Source organism: Diuraphis noxia, unplaced genomic scaffold (assembly GCF_037042655.1).
Source record: "Diuraphis noxia isolate RWA-SAM2 unplaced genomic scaffold, SU_Dnox_SAM2 contig0003, whole genome shotgun sequence".
Taxonomy (NCBI): Eukaryota; Metazoa; Arthropoda; class Insecta; order Hemiptera; family Aphididae; genus Diuraphis; species Diuraphis noxia.
In genome coordinates this window covers 29071966-29086615 of record NW_028301713.1, presented here as the reverse complement: position 1 = coordinate 29086615, position 14650 = coordinate 29071966, and the positions used below count along the sequence as shown (strand labels likewise).

General features: G+C 29.2%; 1 protein-coding gene and 1 pseudogene across 2 annotated transcripts in view; one reads left to right on the top strand and one right to left on the bottom strand.

Annotated features, from left to right (window-relative positions):
* LOC107173854 (FMRFamide receptor-like) overlaps positions 1-14650 on the top strand; it is a 101803-nt gene that overhangs the window by 57520 nt on the left and 29633 nt on the right. The window lies entirely within an intron of this gene.
* Positions 715-2826, bottom strand: LOC149057174 (uncharacterized; annotated as a pseudogene).

Below are 14650 nucleotides of genomic sequence, written 5' to 3'. Positions count from 1 at the left end.
TTCTCGCTTATTGTTACGCACACACAGCGAACACCATATTTTCGCCTATTTTCTGTAAACACGCGCGGATATATTTGCTGCAGAAGTATCAATGCGTGCTTCATATACGCAGTGATTCCGTTATTTCGCAAAATCTGACAACGAAACAATTAACGCTGGCAATATTCTGCCGTTTTGAAGTATTCGGCCCTGGGGAAATGCCGGTAAATATTATTATTTATAAAGAGAAACAACTAGAAGCACTAAAATTACTTTCTTCGGAACGGAGATACGCACTGCGTGCATTGTATCTGCACGACGTGAGTGTAATACCTATAATATAAAATTTTTTGGTACGTACAGCGTGGATTCGTATGAAACAGAACTATTTATAAACGTTTAGTGTGAAATTTGCAGTTTTTCCCATCGAATTTGATATTCGTATTGTATACTCAAACAGCGAATAGTATAATAGGTATGCAATTATACAAAACAACAAAACACGTAAGTACCTACCTAGTGATGATATCGTATCACATATTTAAACAACTTAAAATGACCGTGTTATAATAATAATTATTATTATTATTATTATTTTTATTTTTTTACTGATCTTGAAATTTACAAAAATAAATTTCCGCTAAACAACACGTGCCACATTTTTAGTAAAATGAAATTATATGATAATAAATACGGAATATATCTTAAATAATTTTACAATATTTTAGTTGTGACTTATAGAAGGTTTATTATTTTTATTGTTTTGAAAAATTCTATTGTTTTTAATTAATTTTCAGGGTTTGGACCTAGACTTATTCCGATGTCGTGGCTTATGTTTAGTTTTTCTCTTTGTATTTGGTATATTCTGCATTCTTCAAAAATGTGTTTAATTGTGAGTGTAGTGCCACTTGTTCGGCATATTGGTGGTTCGTTTTTTGCCATCAAATAACCGTGAGTCAATTTTGAGTATCCAATTCTTGCTCGATTCAGTTTTTTTTCGTTTGTGGTACTACTGGTACTAATGTTTGGGTTTCTTTTCAATCTTTTTACAGTTATTTTTTTAATATGGTTAAATTTGTTTGTTTGGATGTTCCATATGTTTTGTCTAATTTGTTTTCTTACGTCGTAGTGTACTGTGAAATATTTATGAATTGTGCATCATTTGAGTGGATAGCAAGTTCGTCTTGTTTATCTGCCCTTTCATTGCCATCTATTCCTATGTGTCCAGGTATCCAAATAAGAATTACAGTATTGTTTTATTTTTTTTTGCTTCTTCTAATCTGTTTTGAATTTGTATTGCTATGTCATTAGGATTAAATTTGTTTTTTACACTTATGAGGGAGCTTAACACGTCACTTAGAATAATATGTTTTTCATTTTCATTTTTGTTAATGAACTTAATGGCCATCAGTATGGCTACTGCTTCGGCTGTATAAATAGAGCATGCTGGAGATCATTTGAATGACGTTTGTAGATTTTCTTTTACTAAGGCTATTCCTACCCTTTCATCATTTTCGGAGGCATCAGTAAATATTTTATGGAATTCATTTAGATGTTTAATATTAGGATAATGCCGAACGTAAAGGGCCCGTGTCAGTGGAAGCGGAGGCTCCTCTCCTCGGTGGTCGAGAGCCAGTTGTTGTACGCGGCTCCGGAGTGGGCCACCCAAGTGTCAAAAATCGCAAGAACTACGGCAAATCTGATCCGGCTCCAGAGGGCAGCCGCCCTGAGGGTGAAACGGGCCTGTCGCACCATCTCCGATGAGGCATCCCTGCTCCTAGCGCAAATGCCACCGGCCGATCTAGTGGCACTAGAAAAGTCGAGGATCAGAGACCGGCTAACCGCAGCCCTGGACCCTGGGACTATCCGCCCATCGAAAACTGCCATCAAACGCGAGGAGAGTCGGGTGACCCTCACGCTCTGGCAGACGAGGTGGGAAAACAGCGGTAAAGGCGAGTGGACTCGCCGCGCGTTACCCAGCGTCAAGAGGTGGATGGAGAGAACGGTGGTGGGGGTGCCCTCGTCGTACCACATGACCCAGGCGCTGACGAACCACGGCTGCTTCCAGCAGTATCTGGCGAGGATTGGTAGGGCCCACAGTGCCGCGTGCAACCACTGTGCAGGGAACTCTGACACAACAGATCATACACTGTTCGCATTCGAATGCTGGTCCGGGCACCGCGTGGAGCTAGAATCTCGGCTCGGCCACCAGCCGACCGCCGCTGACCTCCCTGATATACTGTGCGGGCCGGACTTCGACGTCCTCCCCGCGGCCCCCGAGGAGAGAGCCATCCTCTTGGCCGAGGTCGACGAAACGCTCCGCCTTTTATGTAAGATGGTCGAGTCCATTATGAACCTCAAGGATGAAGAGGAGAGAGCTCGGCAGGCGCTGGAACGAGGACGGCTGGAGGGGATGACCTGAGTGAGACTCCAGGCCGGCGGACCGCAGCTCAAGCAAATTTATATCATGGAAATGTTAGCTCCCCGAGTAACACTCACTGGCAGTTGCATACACACTATAGCAATCGCTGAGGAAGGACTGTCAGACCGTGGGGGCACGCCTAAGGGCGCAGTTGTTGTTCAGCTATATATTTTTTAAACAATAAACGATTGGGGCCGGAGGAGAGGCAATGTGAGCAACAGTTCCTTCTCCGGCTCTCGATTAAACGGAAAAAAAAAAATATGTTCAATATTACTATTTAGAGTATTTTTGTTTATATTTGGTGGTGTGTGTTCCTTGGACAGTGAGTTTATGTTGTATGTGCTTGTCCACGAGGGGCTTAATATTTTTTCTTTTTTTATTATTTGAGGTGTTTTGATATAATCTTGATTGTTTTGAATTTTTAGTGTTATTTAGTGTTAGATATTTTGTTTTCTGATGCTGGGTTATTTTTTAATCTGGATAATATCGCTGCATATAGAAGTGCCAATTCAGTTCTTTTTAATTATTATTACTATTGTTGCAGTTATTTATTTGGTTTTACATAGCATTTTTTTTTTTTTGTAATATCGTTTTGTAATATTGTTGTGATTCTTTAGATGTTGTATTTTTTTACAAATACGATTTGAATGGTAACGATTTTTTTATTATTATTAAGAAAAATCCAAGTTTTCAATGGCCATTGAACGTTACATGGCACTACATAAAGTAGGTATTATTAAAATTACGAAAGGTAACGATTTATTAACTTTAGTGACAACTACAAATACCTTTAATTTCCGTTATGTTAATAAACTCATTTATTAATACCTGTAAATAAGAGTTAACAACCTGCTACGTACCAAATCGACATAATAAATTATTCATAATATCGATTGTTCTAGATATTCAATCGCGAACACTGTCAACAAATTAATGTCATATTTTATTGGATTTTTAATTGGACGTTTAATTGCTTAATTATGTATTAATATATTATAAAGTGATTTATTAGTTTATTACTAGCTTATTATAAATACGAATATTGTTATTTTTTTAAGTAACAACATATTTAATATTATTTTATGATGCTTAAATTTTGATTATTTTTAAAATATTTATTTTTAGTGTTTTTATAATGCTAAAATTGTATATTATATATATATATAATATAATTACAGCAAGCGCTTAAAATCTTAATTTTTAATTAGCAATTCTAATATGTCAATTTCGGGAGTATATTTAATTTTAAGCAAAGACAACTTAGTATTAATTCCTTTAAACTGAACTAAAATGTATTGATTTCGTCGACATGTTCAGAGAAAGATCCTGTAAATTTATTATTAAAATATAACTTGTAAGATTAATTAAAATAATATAATTGTTTAAACATGGTTGTGCATAAAGCTATTCCTTTTGTTGACTTTCCTTCTCCACAGTTTCTCTGAAGTTAATCTGATTAAAATAGACAGTGAAAAATTATGAAAACACAAAGTTTATTTCACACTTTTTATAAACTTCGAATTTGCAAATTCTTAATAAAATAATATAGTGTTTCTTATGTAGATTACAACCAGTTTATTAAAATAATTTATATTTATACCGAATAATTTTAAAGCATTAATATCAACGAGTTACGACATAGTTGTATTATATTTTATAAAATGTAATTTTTGTAGGTTAGGTATCTACACAACTAAACGTCTCTAAAGATGACAAAATGTTGTTAAAAAGTACCTAAACTATTAAACATTAATACTTTGTGTTGAAATGTTTATAATATAATTGATATGTGTTGTCCAGTCTCCTAAATAATAATAAAAATGTATAATAAAAATCACACCACAATTTCTTTTTTTTTTGAATCTAATTTAATTTTTTCTTTTATTTCATTATTATCAGATAAAACATAACTATAGAACAACGGTTTACATTCAGCAAAAATTTTATTATATAAAACATAAAATGAAGAATACATTTTAAAAATAATTACAATGTCATTAATGTGTCCTTCGTGATTTCTCGTGGTTGTAAAATGTGTCCATGATTTGAAACGTTACAATTTCTAATATCTTCCATTACGACTATAAAACTATATTAGCATACTCTAAGAGATTTCATTTACCGGAACTTAAGCTTATAAGCTATTTATGGAAAGATTACAAGAAAATAATATTGCATTATACAACTATAAATCTATAATAGATTTATTTACACAGAATCCTAAATTTCTATGAACTTACAGAAATGTATATATATTCTTTTTACTATAAGTAATATCACAAAATTTTTCCAATTATTAATAATATAATTTTAATTTAAAATGTTATTTTACTAAAATATTTAACAAAGCCTTTAAAAGCTAAAAACAAATTTAAATAGGATTTAAAAATAAAGTGTGGATGAAATAGAAATATACAGTTATAAAACAACTTCAAAACATCTTATGATGTATTTTTAATTAATTTATATAATTATAATTACTTGTGTAGATACTCAATATTGATATAGTGTTTGATTTTGTTTAGGCGAAACTCAAATTATAAATACAGAAGTAATTATGAATGTACATTTTCATTTATCAGTTTTGATTCTAAAAATTGCATAGTAAGGTTAGATTAGTTATAAGGGATCATATTCATTGCAGCAGTTGTGTACCTTTTACGTCTACATTTAAGCGAAATAATGAATGTATTGATTTTATTATGTTGTGATATTATTATCTTTATTTTTTCAAATTGTCTTCTAAATTTAATACAAGATACATCTTAAGTAGTTCATACTGGACCTAAAAAATTTAAAAATGTCAACAAACGGAAAATAATAGCAATATAATATTTTTCAATACGGATTCGTTGGTCTAGACTCTAGACTATAAAACGGAATTTCTGCTACATAAATTAAAAATGCATTACAATTTAAAGAGTATACACATGAAATGTAGAATAGTCTCGCTAATAGAAACATTAAAAAATAAAAACAGATATTGAAAAACTGAAGTCTACCTAGTCGGGCAGTGCACAAACTATATTACCACGGTTTGAGGTGTGGTATATACGTAGTTACGTATCGTATGGTATAAGTTGTGACCGAAGTAATACATACTTAAAAATATCTTACCTTGTACTTACGCGTTTGGACTTAGCACCTTGACACGTTTTAATTATTTTTTATATTATTTAATTTTTCTGTGTTACACAATTTCTTTGCTTCAACTTTTCATAAATTACCTATTTGTTGACTCATCTAGACTTCTCTGTCAGAGAATCGTCGTTCGTTAGGCAAGTAGTTAGTTTAAGGGTTAGGTAAGGTGTGTGTGTGTGTGTAGGATATATAATTTTATAAAATGTGTACGTAATAATTGTGTCTCTCCTAGCACATTCGTCCAATGAGTAGGTATATATTATATTATGTAATAATAAATACGAGTGTGTGTTTTTCATTATAATTTCATCTCTTAACCGTCGTCTAAGAGTTTACGTTCGGATCTCTCAGCGGGTACACATAAACAAATACAACTAAATATATATATACACCGATACGTCCACGTCAAAATTGGAATGTTTGTACAAAGTCTCGCAGGTATAACTTTTGTTGTCTGACAGGGATCGATGTATTTATGGTGAGAGCAGAAAAAGTTATTCTTTTTTTTTTATGTATAAAAAATAAAGACTTATCGTTGAGATGTCTGAATTGGCGAGATATCCCAAAACTTAAGACAAAAAAATATCTTTTCTGCAACCAAACTGTTAAAATAATAATAATGATCAGCTTATCTATGTTTATATGTATAAGATATAAAAAATTTATTTTAAAATATATTAAAGTTTCGAAACGCATGAAAGGAATATTAACACCCCTAACTGAAGGAAATAATACGATTATTTACCTTGAATTACTTTTAAACAATACAAGGCTTTCTAAGGCTAATATGATTACAATGATTCGATTAATTTTGTAATGATGGTTATTCGCACAACTGCACTACTACACGTCAATATCAATCAAAATCGAAATGTGTTTATCGAAAACTTTAGAGATAAGCTCCAAAACACACAGCGTGTCTCTGTGAATACAATTTAAAAACTTTTCGAACCGATTTTATGAAAATTGTAATCTTTTAAAAATAACTGTATAAATAAACTAAAGACGAATTTACTTTTTTTAAATGTTTTTCTAATTCTATATAGGGTTTTTATAGGTTTAAGTGTTTTATATGAACAGTAGTTACACTCACTAAAGCTTAAATGGAATTGGCACGAAAAAACAAACAACCACATGACTGAATAATAGTATTTAAAAAAAAAATATCTCCTTAAAATATAGATACCGGTTGTCATCAAATATAATAAAATATGTCGATTCAAATATTCATAGCCTTATACACGCGTGAAACTATATAAATTGGAAATTGGGAGGGGGCAAACATTTTTTTTTCAGAAAGTTTATACAGACAATTTTTGTACACATTATTAGATATTATCCATAACACCCAGTTATGACCACCCTGGCCAAACCATTTACATAGAACCATTAACATGTAATTAAATTAATATAAGAATGCCATATTATATCATACTTAAAATATTTAGTCTAAGTCTTTAAAATGTTATGTATTTTAGAAACACCAATATCATTTGCAGTTGAGACGTATACATAAATGATAATAATAATAAAAGTTAATAGTTATAAATTATGATATGTTTTTTTAATAATAATTTGTTATAAATATTAATCAACAACACACTAATTGTCATAATTATATAATATTTACTGTTTTATATAATATTATAATTATAATTATATCTTCCAAATTACGGTAATTTTAACTCTTCCAAATAATATAAATATGCTTGAGATATATCAACACCTTTACCCAAATATATTTGTGTCGTATTACTCTTATTTTGAGTACAAAAATATAATCAAATTAATAACATTGATAAACTGATAAATTACTTTTTTGGTATTTAGATATGATACTATTAGAATCTATTATTCACGTGATGTAAACTCTTTGCAGTCATTTTTCGGTTAAATTAATTATTCAAGTACCTAACGACTTTGGTTTCATACTCAGGACACGTATGATAATTTTAATGTTTTCAAGTTAGGAATGGCTGAACCTCCACTTGTATAGTTGTATCAAGTATTATGTGCGAAATATGAACAATATCACTCTTTTTGTCTCTGTCAAAATCTCGCGATGTAATATAGTCTTGTCGACTTGTTGCTCAAACAGAATATTCTTCCTTGCCAAACGATCCACGGCCCTCTGTAATAGTTGGCTCAAACGGTTTATGTAATATGAATTCACACAAGAGAAATAAATACACCCGGTCCACTTTATCAAAAGCCTTCTAGAAATGTACATGTGCCATGTAGACATAATAAGCTTGAAACTTTGTTCTAAACTTTAGAATATAGATAATTTATTGAAAACTATGATACAGTTATAAATTAGTAGAAATTAAATATTATGATAAAAAAATAACTCTATGATCTGAGGGGGGGGGGGGGTGTATTGTATTATATTATATTAATCAATTCATTTTAAATAATAGACTTAATTATAACTGAAAATGTAGAAATTGGCTGATAACCTCTTATACGATATGTTTATCTACTAGATTTGTAAGTTGAAGAAATGGAAGATTTTTCCTAAACATTTGAAAATATACTAGTTGAAATTGGAAAGCGATAAATAACAATAGTATAATGCAGTAGAGTAACCAGGATTTTTCAATGGGGAAGGGGACTAAACACAGTAAATCATAATCCGATGCCTTATACTTGGTCATTATTATAATATCTCGTAACCGTAATAACCTCTACAAATAATTAATAATACACAAAATGTTTTTTCTAATACGTTGTTGCTATATTTTATGATATAGGAATGATATACACAATAATACTATACGTCTTAAACTTGACATTTATTTAGTATCTTACGTAACTATACATATTATCGTAAAATGTATAGCTTACAATGTCGATACAACTGTTATATTTAATTAACTATGCATGTACATTCCATAATTGCGCAATGTTTTCCGAGGAAAAATTGTTGTGCCCCGAGCAATAATATCTTCTCGCCGCTATAAATAGCTCAAAAAGTGGTCAAAATATTTTGAAAATGTTATATCATGGCGAATAAATATTTATATATTTTTTTTATTATTTTAAGGTTTCAAATACAAAAGTTTATTAGCCTACAATGGTTTACATGTTTAGTGGTAACATTTAGTTAAAGGGAATTTGATTTTTTTACATTGAAAATTTATAAGTATAATTTACATATTAATTGTTATAATGTGGCGTCGTTGATCCGTTGTCTTATATATTCGCCGTGAGATCGGCCATCTTGATGAAATTTGTTATGGTTTTTTCTTGTCCTGGTCCGAGTTCGTCTTTGAGTGAAATGGTGTTTATGTTTGCTTTTGTTCTGACGTTATAGTAAATGGGATATTCGAGGAATATGTGGTTAACAGTGAGTTCACAGTTGCATGTTACGCACCTGGGTTCGAGCTCTTTACGCATAAGATAGGAATGTGTAATTGTAGTATGTCCAATACGTACTCTGGTGACCATGTCGTGTAGCTTGACAAGTGGGTCTGGCCATTTTTTAGTTGATGGTTTTATTTGTCAATTTATTGTTTTGATTGGTTTGTTTTTCCCATTGATTCTGCCAGAGGATATAAAATTTCATTTTCAGGGCGCGGATTACATCGTCACTTTCTGATCAAACGAGGAACTGAAGTCGAAAATCGAAGCACTTTTACTGCCCCAAAACGTGCCACAAAGAAAAAAAAGAAAAAAAAACACATCATGGTAAAATCAATGCATTCCTCGTTTCGCTCAGAATCTAAAATATATGATAATAAATACATCAAATTATTATGTGTTACTTGATATTTTTCACTGCACAGTTATGGCAATACCCAAAAACATATTGTCAATGATTCTTAAATTTTTCTTGAAGATAATAAACTAACTATCTACATTTTGTTAAGAAATTTAATTTTTTCTCTATTTCTGAATATAATCACCGGGTTAGTAAGCCACGTATTTTATTCAATAGACAAACGAACGTAATTTATTTGTAATTCATAATAATACGCATATAACATAAAATGACGTCCATAGCAGTTCGGGAACAGTTCAGCCGTATTATATGTTTGTGCGCGACCACGTAATAGCGTAACATAGGAGGTCCGTAACAGAGTGAAAGGGTTACATTTAAATTTCCCCTTCAGAATAAGGCTCAATTAAATAATATTGTTGGCTGTATACAAATGTGGATTTCACAGCGAGGCATTTCATCTAGATGTGTGCTATATCCATTATTTACTATGCGCTGCAGTTTTCCGAGGGAAAATTGTTGTGCCCCGAGCAACATTTGCCAGGTTCTTCAGTTTTTATTGCTCTTATCTTGCACAGTGCAAAAACAGTGCAAACATGGTACCTAAAACGTATCAAAAACCACTATTGAAAAATTCATATTTTGTTTATGGGTCATAAATATTTTAAATGACAATATTACTTTCATTAAAAATAATCTTTTCTCACATTGTGACGGCGATGCAATGGAGCACTGCACGAGTGCTCAAATTTAACGTGTTTTTTACGTTTGAGATTTGAAGTGTCAAAAGTGTTCTATTAACAATTTGCAATTCATACCAAATATGTGCTATTATAAGCAAATTTAAATATGATGAAATGCGTTGAACTAAAAGTATAATGATGAATAGAAGTATTGAGTATAATATGGCCTAATAAGATTGTTTTCTGATGTCAGTCTTAATGTCATTACAGTTAGAAAACAGTTGAAATAATAATTTTACACATACGATTGTGTTGGCCGCATCGCCGTGTATAACATGTACGATGTACGAATATAATAACTAGAGCCCGGATTTGTATGTTTTTGCATATTTTTACCTTTTCATTACTTTTTTATATTTTTGTTAATAATCTTAACGAATCAATTAGAATTAATAAGAATTCACTGCTAAATTTTTATTTTGCATATTTTTGCATATTTGACCGTAAATGTATATTTGTTGCATAGTTCAATGAATGCGCTGTCGCGAAAACATTTTGGTCGGTAGGAGTGATAGGACATGGGATTAGCGATACAGTTTTAGCTATGTTAATTTAAAATACATATTATATAAAATATGATATATATATATATTAGAAATAGTTGAGGTAATCACATAATTATCGTCGATAACTTATCGATGTAATGCATTTAATTTATGGAAAATATACCTTTAACACCTATCGTAGAAATATCAAACTGGGGAACATGGATAGTCGCTGCTATAGTGCATAGAATATTTTATAAAATACCAAAAGGTAATTGAAATGCTCAGAGAAGACGACGCACAATGTAACAAAAAGTACTTGATATTATTATATATAGATCGGTTGTGAATGAATTAACATTTATATCAACTCATTTGTCATATATTCTTGGACCTAAAGGGGCAACATTAAAAACAAAAGAACGGCTGATTAGAAAAAGGATAATATTCCAGGAATACGTAAGATAACACTGATATGGTCATTTTGTTATTAAATGATATTTTCTCCAAAAACAAGGACCTAAAATTATTATGTAAAATTAGCAAAGTATTGCACGGGAAAACGGATTCAGTTGAATTAGATGAAACTATCAACAGCTCTTTTAAATTTGCCACAATAACTTAAGTTAATTGTGAAAGATCATTTTCGATACACAAGCATTTACTAACGACGGAATAGTCTTATCGAAGAAAAACTAGAATATCATTTAATAATTATTAATTTTAACAATAAAGAATAAAAACAGATTTTGCGTAGCGCATTTTTTATTTATTTTATAGGTAACAGAAATATTTATGCATTTATTTATACGTGTTCTTATTTATAAATTTATATTTTTTCAAACTTAATACAACTTTGAATTTTTAAATATAAATTTTTTACTGCATATTTTAATGATTTTTATTGCATATAATATAGCATACTTTGATATATTTCATTGCATAAGAAGTCGGGCTCTAATAATAACAATTATTATAAATAAGTACCTGAATATTGTTTTAAAATACATATTCCAAATTTAATATTTATATACAAGAGAGGGTTTCTTAAATATATTTTGACTGTTTTTTATAAATAATACATGAAAGAATATGATTTTCATCAAATTGTAAATAATTTTCAAGTCTTAAAATGATACTGATATTATAGAGTTGTCTTTGATGATATTTCAGTGAAGGTTGTAAGACTTGTGAGGTTCGTGCTCATTTTAATTCACATACATTTTTGTGTTTTTATTTGTTTATTATTATTTAACTTTAAGCCTGAAAGTTACAAATATATATATGGGTAAGAAATACAAACTCTTCTTAGTATATATGTATTATGTTGATATATATACAATTATCAATAGCTACTGCAGTTAACAATTGTATCATATATATAGTTATTATTTACTTAACTATAATGAACTTAATTTAATTAAGAGTTAAATGCAGAGTTGTATGAAAAAAAAATGATAGATATCATCGTCTCTGATAAATAAAAAGTCAAATAGATTTAACCGTTTACATTTTTTTACTAAACGTGATGTACTTTAACAAACCTAAACCATGGATATAATGTCATCCCTAGTAATCGCAGCTATAACTCTTAAGACTTATCATACCAAATGATATACATTATGAAATTGAATGTACATATTTTCATATTTGGTATAAATAGCAATAAATAAAAGATCAAATGATTAACCGATATAATGAATCACTGCGTATTTTTAAAAAACTAACGATATTTAATATTTTATCATCATTAGTCAATAGTACAATATATATACTGGATTATCTGTATTGTGAATAAAATCAAAATTAAAATGAACGCTTGTTGAAAAAATGACACGAATCAATAACTTAATGTTTTTTTTATTATATACGTTTTATTTCTAAATATACACAATTAAGGTCAATATTGATAATCGTAATAAATTATTGTTGCCAGAAGTTTAAATAATTATAATTCCTAAGTAAATTAATAAATTTATCAAAAATTTAATCGGGATAGTTCACCAATTGCGCTTAAAATGACCTTTTCATGTACCTACCATCAATTGTGCTCAAAACATTTTAGGGTCGATATACCAATTGCACTCTAAAAATTTTAAGGTCGGTATACCAATATTACGCTCTAAAAATTTTAGGGTCGATATACCAATTGGTTTATGAAATTATTGTGTTCTAGAATGAGGTTATTAAAAGGTTCATACCAAATTAAGTTTATTTAAATCAGGTTCACCAACCTAATAGAACAAACGGGTTTTTAGTTGATTATTTTCAAAAAGATTTTAACTCTTAAAATTATTAATCAGATAAATAGTATTTAATTTTTAAAATACTATAGCTTAAATTTATCTATTCAACACATACTACTTACTATTCGTACAAGTAATCAATCTTTATTTACTGTTATAAATATAAAAATATAAAATGTAATATTATTAAATTTGTAAATATCTAATAATAATTGAAAAAAATTAAATTAAAAAATAATCAACTAAATAGATTTTTAATTTAAAGTATAGGTAAAATGGATAGTGAAAAAAATTCCACAAACAATAAATGTCGAATTTAGTTTCTAACTTGATATTGCAATTGAACAAACCCATAATTATACTTCTAAGTTATAATTTGTAAATAGTTAAATCGCTTATACTCAGAACCCAAACGCTACATTTTTACTTTGATATTATATATTGTGTCATTAGCGCTGCCAACAAAATAAAACTTAACATATGAGGTTATAGGCGTACTCGTATACTAATGCAGTATATTAACTAATTCATCATATGCATTTTTTAATTGCATCATATGGTTCACATATATATAATTGAATAACATTACACTTTTACAAAAAAAACGTAAGAATTCCACTGATTTACATCGCATTCGTGTTACAATATATAATAATATTATTATTCTACATTTGTCTGCGGATATCTGCAGATATATCAAGATTCAAGATACTTGATAGATATAACTAATTTCCTATTTGTATTTATATTGTTATAAACTATAGTGTAAACATATTGAATTCAGTAAAATTGCTAGTTTTTTTTTTATATCTGAGAACCCGGAGATGGGGTTGATTTTTACAAAAGAAGACGGCATGATCAGCTTATTCAACATTTTTAGCTTGCAATAAATAGTCTATCCTTCGATGGATTTTAATTTTTATATACATATTATAGATTTTTCTATATAGTAGATTATAGATATAAATATTATTTTTATAATCCTTAGATCGGTTCAATGACTGATGGACTTCCAGTCTCCACTAGTGATCATTATTATTATATAAATATAATATTATACTTATGTTCATTGTAATTATTTAATTTCGTTTACACACTTTGATAATATTATTATTTAATTTTAAATGGTATTATCATAATATTCAAATAAACTAAGGTACGTTTTCAATGTTTTCATTCTTCATGCCATGTCAAATTCCATAACAATATCAATACGTATAGTGTAGCTGATATATTATACAATTTTAATAATTTCAAATCCATTCTTATATGACACAGTGAGTTTTGAACTTACCTTTAGTCAAACATGACGTATGCATTTTTAAAAACCAAAATTACTAATATATTATAAAAACCTACCAATGATTACAAGTAGGGAAAATCAATTTGCTGTATAGTATTATAGGTTTAGGGCGTACCACTTTAATGAGTGGGTTATATAATATAATGACATTTAAATTGATTATATTTATTTTTAATTTAATTAACAAAACGATGTTGTTGATAGTTTTTTTCTAACTAAAGTTTAGAAAACCAAATATTTGTTGAACGCATACTTTAAAATATTAACTTAATTAGTTAACTCAATTTTTTTTATTAAATATCATACATTATAATTCGAAATAGGTAATGTAAATATCAGAAAAATAACATATACATATAGAACTATATAAGAGATATAGAGTTCACCTCATTTTTTTTTTAAGAATAAACTATATTATAATAGTTGTTTAATCGTCAAGTTATTTTTTACTTATTGTATTGCTAATATATGGAAATTAAAATAAGTTACAATAAGCATTCGTGCATAATACATTATACAAAGGCCTAAAAATATGAGGAGAGAAGTCACCCATAAGTAACAATCAGATACGATCGATGACAGAAAGACTTTACTATATTATACAATGTAA